Source organism: Protomyctophum bolini (assembly GCF_963924005.1).
Source record: "Protomyctophum bolini genome assembly, chromosome: 2".
Lineage (NCBI taxonomy): Eukaryota > Metazoa > Chordata > Actinopteri > Myctophiformes > Myctophidae > Protomyctophum > Protomyctophum bolini.
This window is the reverse complement of record NC_137863.1, coordinates 29239588-29247683: the sequence shown is the minus strand read 5'-3', so window position 1 is coordinate 29247683 and position 8096 is coordinate 29239588.

Here is an 8096-nt window from a genome sequence, read left to right as displayed (position 1 = left end):
TTTCAGATTCCTTCAGTGTTTTAATCTCTGGGAAAGGTTTGACTACCCAGTTAACTGGGGAAAAAAATCCATGAATCCTAATGTTGTAAATGGCGCAATTTTGCAATGAGCTGTAATAATCTAACAAGTGATCCACTTGAACCACTAATTGAGTTCCTGCACAAGTAGCCTATGGAATTTGAGTAATTTCCTGGTTTTGATGAGGATGGGCATGGAAAATATGTTTTTGTTACAGACTTATCCCTATTTATTTTAAGAGCAGTGGTTCTCAGCCGCCTTCAGTCCCCCACCCACCTTGACCAGCACTTGGAATTGTAGGAGTTGAGGCATTGCATTTAGTTTTGCTTGTTCCACAGATGTGAAAATCTTTCTACTATACATTTATAACCCCCAAAACTGTGCACAGGGTTACAATTCAGAATAAATTGATCATACAAGCAGATTTATTTTATGGTTGAGGTATATTGCATATAAACAACTACAGGCAACAATTTAGGCATTTAGCAGACTCTTAATCCAGAGCGATTTACATTAAGAGAACAATATATACTATACTATGCTGTACATATGTACTATGAAGTGCTATGACTACATACAATGCAATTATTGTGCTGTCTACATAACATGCTATAAATCTCTGTTTCAAATGCTATCCAAGTCTAAAAAGTGCTATCTAAGGGGGTAGGGTTCAATCATGCTTGCAAGATATGAGGGAGCCATACCTTTCGTTGCTTTGAATGCCAGCATCAGAGTTTTGTATTCTGTGCGGGCAGAGACTGGGAGCCACTAGAATCAGGCTACAGAGCCCCTTCTGAGCCTCTTCACCGTACAATGTAAGTCGAACATTTTGCATTATAAATGTGTTGTTGATGGAGCAATACAATTTTATTTCTTGCCTGCCTTTGGAGTTTCATCATGGCACGGTACAGCCCTTTAACCCCGTACTGCTCTTGTTAGGATGGGTACATGCAGAGGACAAAGAGTAGGGGCACCAGGGTTCAGCCCTATAACCCCATACTGCTCCTGTTAGGATGGGTACATGCAGAGGACAAAGAGTAGGGGCACCAGGGTTCAGCCCTTTAACCCCATACTGCTCCTGTTAGGATGGGTACATACAGAGGACAAAGTAGAGTAGGGGCACCAGGGTTCATGTGGATAATAAACATCCTGTGACTGCATGGATTCCCACAGGCTCTAGGCCTACTAGGCTCCCTCCTGTTTTTGCTTTATATTAAATGTTATTGAAAATTGCAACAAGCTCACATGAGCTCCAAATGTTGGTCCCACAACAGTGAAAAAAGGTTTATGTGGTTATACACAAATGCTGGAAATGTATTTTATATAGCAGTCCCTTTATAATGCAATTCCACTTATACTAGATGTATTTATAGGCTGTAGGCACAGGTTTGACCAAGTAATTGTAGCATAAGCATACTGCAATTTTATTATGGAAAAAATGGCTTCACACTTCATTGACTAATTTCAGGAAGTGTTAAGACTCAAGAGTTGCAAGTAATGTACAGGAAGACATTCAACATGGTTTCAGCATAAGGAACTTCCCCTTGTGCAAACTGCTATTCAGAAGCTGCTCATACTGTGTTTTGAGGCGAGTTTGTTGGTATTCTGCTGAGGTAGGTGGTTGACAACCTGCATGTATCATCAAAAGACATCTGATTCTAGTGGTAAGCCTGACATTTGTCCCCTTTTTATTGCAGAGTTAAATGTTTATGATTTAATTTGATTGAATTGTGTAAGGGAGAGCAGTGTGCAATGATACACCCCAAAATGGTGAATCCAAATCGAATCAAAAAACTATTGTCTATTGTGGAATAAGCAACTAGGGGTTTGGGATAGCCTACTACTGTATATTAAATCAATGATACATTCAAAGTAGAAAAATACCTGTTCACTTCAGAAGAGATTACCTAAATAATATGTTGGAGCACTTTACTGGGTATTTTGCTGGGGTGACTGACATGCGGCTCCCTTACTTCAACAGTGGTAGAAGAAGTACTCACAGTTTGTACTTAAGTAAAAGTGCCAATACCACAATGTAGAAAAAGTACAAAGGTATTCACATTAATATGAATATAATAATAATATACATTAGGTAGGCCTACTCATTTAGCAGAATGTCCCATTTCACAAGTTTCCAAATATATAAAAGAATACTCTTCAGATCTACTATTGACAATTTTCACTATTTTAAAGTATGCACAGGGCTGAAGACTGAAGTGTTAATGTTTTGTAATGATAATCAAATCTACAAAGTAACTAAAGTTGTTAAATAATTGTATAGTAGTGTAAAAAGTACAATATTTTCATGTGGAGTAGAAGTGTGGAAACACTGGTAAAGTAAAAGAAATACCTCAAAAGTGTTGTCCTGTTGAGCAGTCTTTTAGCTTTTTTTTAAAATAAAAAATAATCTATATTTCCGTGTGTTTGTAGACCACATGGGCATGGCTTTATATATTACAGTCATACAGTATGTAGTTTCCAGTGGTGTAAAGTACTGTACTTAAGTAGAATTTTGAGAAACTTAGTATTTCCAATACTTTTACTTCTACTCCACTAGATCTCGGATCGAAATATTGTACTTTTACTCCACTACTTTTATTTGAAAACTTTGTTTAGTTAGTTTAATACTTTGTAGATTTTGATTATTATTACAAAACATACATTAAACATTTCAGCCCTATAAACATTTCGGCCATTTGAACATAGCTGATCTACATGCTCCCAATGCTTCACGATGTGACGCATTGTGAGCTTGTAGATCTGCTATTTTCAAAAGATCTTTATACATTTGAAAACTTGAAATGGGACATTCTGCATAATGACTACTTTTGATACTTAAGTACATTTTGATGCCAATACTTTTGTACTTTTACTTAAGTACATTTTGTATTTCTATGTTGCAGTATTGACATTTCTACTTAAGTAAAACGTGAGTACCTTTTCCAACACTGGTAGTTGTTTATGATTTTGACAATTCAGACAAAATCTTATTCTATAAAGTTTATAGATCAATAGATAAATCAATAGAATGGGAACATGTTGCATAATCAATTTACCCCAAATTGGGGGTAACTTGTTCCGTTTGTGTATCGTACATCAAGATTACTGTTCAGTTACTTAACCAAAGTTAATACATCTTTAGTTAAGGACCATACATGGGGGGTTTATAGATCAGCTCCCCCCCCCCCCCCCCCCCCCCTATATACTGTAAGTACATTTATTAATCCACCTGCTGATCGGCTGTGAGGATTGAGCAAGGATTGACCATAGACCATTTTATTATTGAAAAGTAATCCTTCATTATACCTAGTGTATGAAATTCTGCAAAAAAGATTAATGTTAATTTTATGTTGAGAAATATGCATAATTAGTTAAATGATAAACAGGACCAAGTGGGGTGTGCAATTGCTGCGGTGCATTTCGTTTTTGTAAACCACCCCGGAGAGCCAATCCAACTTGGGCGCCTGATGTCAGCCTAACACACATGAATGCAGCACATGGAAGTTTTGGAACAAATGTATTAATATAAAGTTAATAGATATTAACTTTGGTTAAGTCAGTGACCTCATTAATTAACAGGAATGAATGATGTATTCATGATAAATTAATGTATGTGTTAATCATTAATTAAGCATTAATTACGGGTATGATTTGGACCCTTATGAGCAAGCATTACAGACATGGTAAACTGCACATGCCTTAACATTGCTGCTATTTTGCTATCATTTGTTATGGTTCCTCTTTTAGGAGAAGATTACAGGAATCATGTCTGGCCAGAGATCAAGGAAAGTAAGAATGGGCTCATCACGGCGCAGGACATCAAACCAGAAGGAAAAATCTGATCCTGATGATGGGATTCTCAAAACTCAAAGTCTTTCAACTGTAGAACATTCTGTGGCAGAAGAAAGTAATGAATCCGTAGCTGACTTTGCTGAACCTAATTATTCTCAGGCTGGAAGCCAACCTGTAGCAAATTTCACAGGAAACAGAAGAAAGCTTGGGTCTAGTAGAAAGATTAAAGATAGGAAAGATGTCAAGGACTCCAATGTGAAATCATATACATCTCAATACAGTGAGACGAGAGAGGAAGTTTATGACAATACCCCAAGCAAAGAAGAACTGTTTCACAAAAGCAGAAACTCAATTCCCAGTATTCTTGAAATGGAATCAGCCTCCTACGAAGAACTTGACTTTGTACAGCAGCCAGATCTCTATTATAAACATCTCAACTGCAACCTAAGAGAGAAAATAGACCCTGAAAACATAGATAATGATGAACAAAGCAGTACATTGTGCAGCGACGAAATGGACACAGTGATTCTGCCTCCAGAGTACCAGTTAAATCCACAAGATATATTGTTAAAACAAAGGGAACCTTTCAGAGGTGAAACTAGAGAAGTGAGTAAAGATAATATTTTGGAGCAAAGGGAGATCATACAAGATGAAGAAACTATTCAAGATGAATCGAAGTGGAAAATGTCAACCGTTACAATAGCTGACACGAGGCAGGATGAAATGAGTCAAGCGAGTGAGCATGACAGTTCCCCGTTCTCATCCAATGTTCCTGAAGACTCGTTTCAGTTTGACACCCCCTCCACAACAAGCTGTACTGATGAATGTTTAATCCCCAAAGGTGAAGAAGCACTGGATGTTGATGGAAACAACGATGACAACAAACTCAAAGGAATGAAGCCATTTCAGAGTGAGGAAGTCAGTGATCATGTCAAAACATATAGTTCTGCTAAAGTGGTCGCCCAGTTACACCAACCAGATGATGCAAATGACATGCATTCAAACAAATTCAAAGAAACAAACATTGCACAGCTCACGGATGCTATAAACAATGAAATAGCTATGTCAGTTACTTTGCATCCATCTCAAAATACTTCCCTTAACACAGCTGAACATGTATCTGATTCTGAACACAGTTGGGCATCTGAGTCTGATGCATCTGATGCATCAACTTTAATAGGAAGTGACAGCCAGTCAAATGATATTAATACATCTCACAATGAACCAATGGACACCTCTGTAGAAGTGGAGCCACTTGACAACACAAATGATGATGATGTTGAGAAGTCATTGATAAGTGGACTAAGTGAAGAAACAAAACATGACGAATCCGAAACTGATTATATGGATTTGGACTCAACTCTGACTAACCTACTGGGTGAACAAGATGAAGACGTGACAGAGGGCACATTCAGAGTAAAAAGGGAAGTGGAGGAGAGATGTCTGGTTATCGAGGAGACGAATGCATTGCAATCAGAAAAGACACCTTTGATGACTTTGTGCAGACCTAATCGTGAGAACAAACAATCATTTGACAGTCATCACCAGGGTGTAGATGCCTTTGACCAGTTTGATATACATGTACAGGACGATACAGAGTCAATAAAAGTCCTTACTGGTGCAGTGGACGGTGCCTCCTATAGTGAGGATGTTGGAAATAATGCATTGCCTGATCAAGATTCAACTGTAATGGCATCCACTTCCAAAAATGTCAGAGTACAACCAGAAGAAGACAACTTGGGACATAGGAGGGATGAGAAGCAGATTGATGTGGACATAGCAGAGGTAGCAAAGAATGTGGGAGATGACATCATGGTGGAAACCACACCACCCACAGAAAATCAATCACAGTTTGATGTGGAATCCACTTCCAAAAATGTCAGAGAACAACCAGAAGAAGAAAACTTGGAACATGTGAGGGATGCGAAGCAGAAGATTGATGTGGACGTAACACCACCCACAGAAAATCAATTACAGTTTGATGAAGAAGGCAAATATGACAACTCTGAGGAGCAGAGACAAAAACCTTGTGAAGCAGTGATGGACAGCAGCCACTTATCTGATACTAACTCTCATGAAGAAGACTATGATAAAGACCTTGACATAGCTGGACATGTATCTGAGCAAAGCTGTGCATCTATATCAGATGCAGCTGATGCACATAGAGACCATCAAGGGATACTGGACCAACAAGATAAAAACCAAAATTATGACAATCCACAAATACAATCCACAGGGAAAAGGAGAAAGATGGGTTCCACTCGAAGGCTTCAACCTAAAAAAGCAATCAGCGACCAAGGTGCAACAATGGAGTTTGACACAACAGATGTTAATATGAGAAATCAGAAATCCTTTGATGGGGAGTTGAACGTGATATCCGAGACTAAATATAATACCAGTAACAATACTGGCAATATGGACTTGACGTTAATAGGAAGTGACAGCCAGTCACATGATAATAATACGTCTCACAATGAACCAATGGACACCTCTGTAGAGATGGAGCCACTTGACAGCACAAATGATGATGTTGAGAAGTCAATGATAAGTGGAGTAAGAGATATTGAAGAAATTAAAGATGCCAACACTGATAATATAAATATGGACTCAATTTTCAGAAACCTGGGTGAACAAGATGAATATGTGACAGAGACCACATTCAGAGTAAAGGAGGAGGTGGAAGGCATATTAGAGGTTATCGAGGAGACCAATGTATTGCAATCAGAAAATACACCTTTGATGACTTTGTGTAGCCCTAATACTGAGATCAATGAATCATTTGCCAGGCAATACCACCAGGCTGTAGATGCTTCTGACCAGTTTAATATACATGTACAGGACGATACAGAGTCAATGAAAGTCCTTACTGGTGAAGAGGACGGTGCCTCCTATAGTGAGGATGTTGGAAATAATGCATTGCCTGATCAAGATTCAACTGTAATGGCATCCACTTCCAAAAATGTCAGAGTACAACCAGAAGAAGACAACTTGGGACATAGGAGGGATGAGAAGCAGATTGATGTGGACATAGCAGAGGTAGCAAAGAATGTGGGAGATGACATCATGGTGGAAACCACACCACCCACAGAAAATCAATCACAGTTTGATGTGGAATGCAAATATGACAACTCTGAGGAGCAGAGACCAAAACGTTGTGAAGCAGTGATGGACAGCAGCCACTTATCTGACACTAACTCTCATGAAGAAGACTATGATAAAGACCTTGACATAGCTGGACATGTATCTGAGCAAAGCTGTGCATCTATATCAGATGCAGCTGATGCACATAGAGACCATCAAGGGATACTGGACCAACAAGATAAAAACCAAAATTATGACAATCCACAAATACAATCCACAGGGAAAAGGAGAAAGATGGGTTCCACTCGAAGGCTTCAACCTAAAAAAGCAATCAGCGACCAAGGTGCAACAATGGAGTTTGACACAACAGATGTTAATATGAGAAATCAGAAATCCTTTGATGGGGAGTTGAACGTGATATCCGAGACTAAATATAATACCAGTAACAATACTGGCAATATGGACTTGACGTTAATAGGAAGTGACAGCCACTCACATGATAATAATACGTCTCACAATGAACCAATGGACACCTCTGTAGAGATGGAGCCACTTGACAGCACAAATGATAATGTTGAGAAGTCAATGATAAGTGGAGTAAGAGATATTGAAGAAACCAGAGATGGCGAAACTGATAATATAAATATGGACTCAACTTTCAGAAACCTACTTGGTGAAGATGAAGATGTGACAGAGACCATATTCACAGTAAAGAAGGAGGTGGAAGGCATATTAGAGGTTATCGAGGAGACCAATGCATTGCAATCAGAAAAGACACCTTTGATAACTTTGTCTAGACCTAATGAGATAAAAGAATCATTTGCCAGCCAAAACCACCAGGCTTTAGATGCCTCTGACCAGTTTGATATACATGTACAGGACAATACAGAGTCAATGAAAGTCCTCACTGGTGCAGTGGACGGTGCCTCCTATAGTGAGGATGTTGGAAATAATGCATTGCCTGATCAAGATTCAACTGTAATGGCATCCACTTCCAAAAATGTCAGAGAACAACCAGAAGAAGAAAACTTGGAACATGTGAGGGATGCGAAGCAGAAGATTGATGTGGACGTAACACCACCCACAGAAAATCAATTACAGTTTGATGAAGAAGGCAAATATGACAACTCTGAGGAGCAGAGACAAAAACGTTGTGAAGCAGTGATGGACAGCAGCCACTTATCTGATACTAACTCTCATGAAGA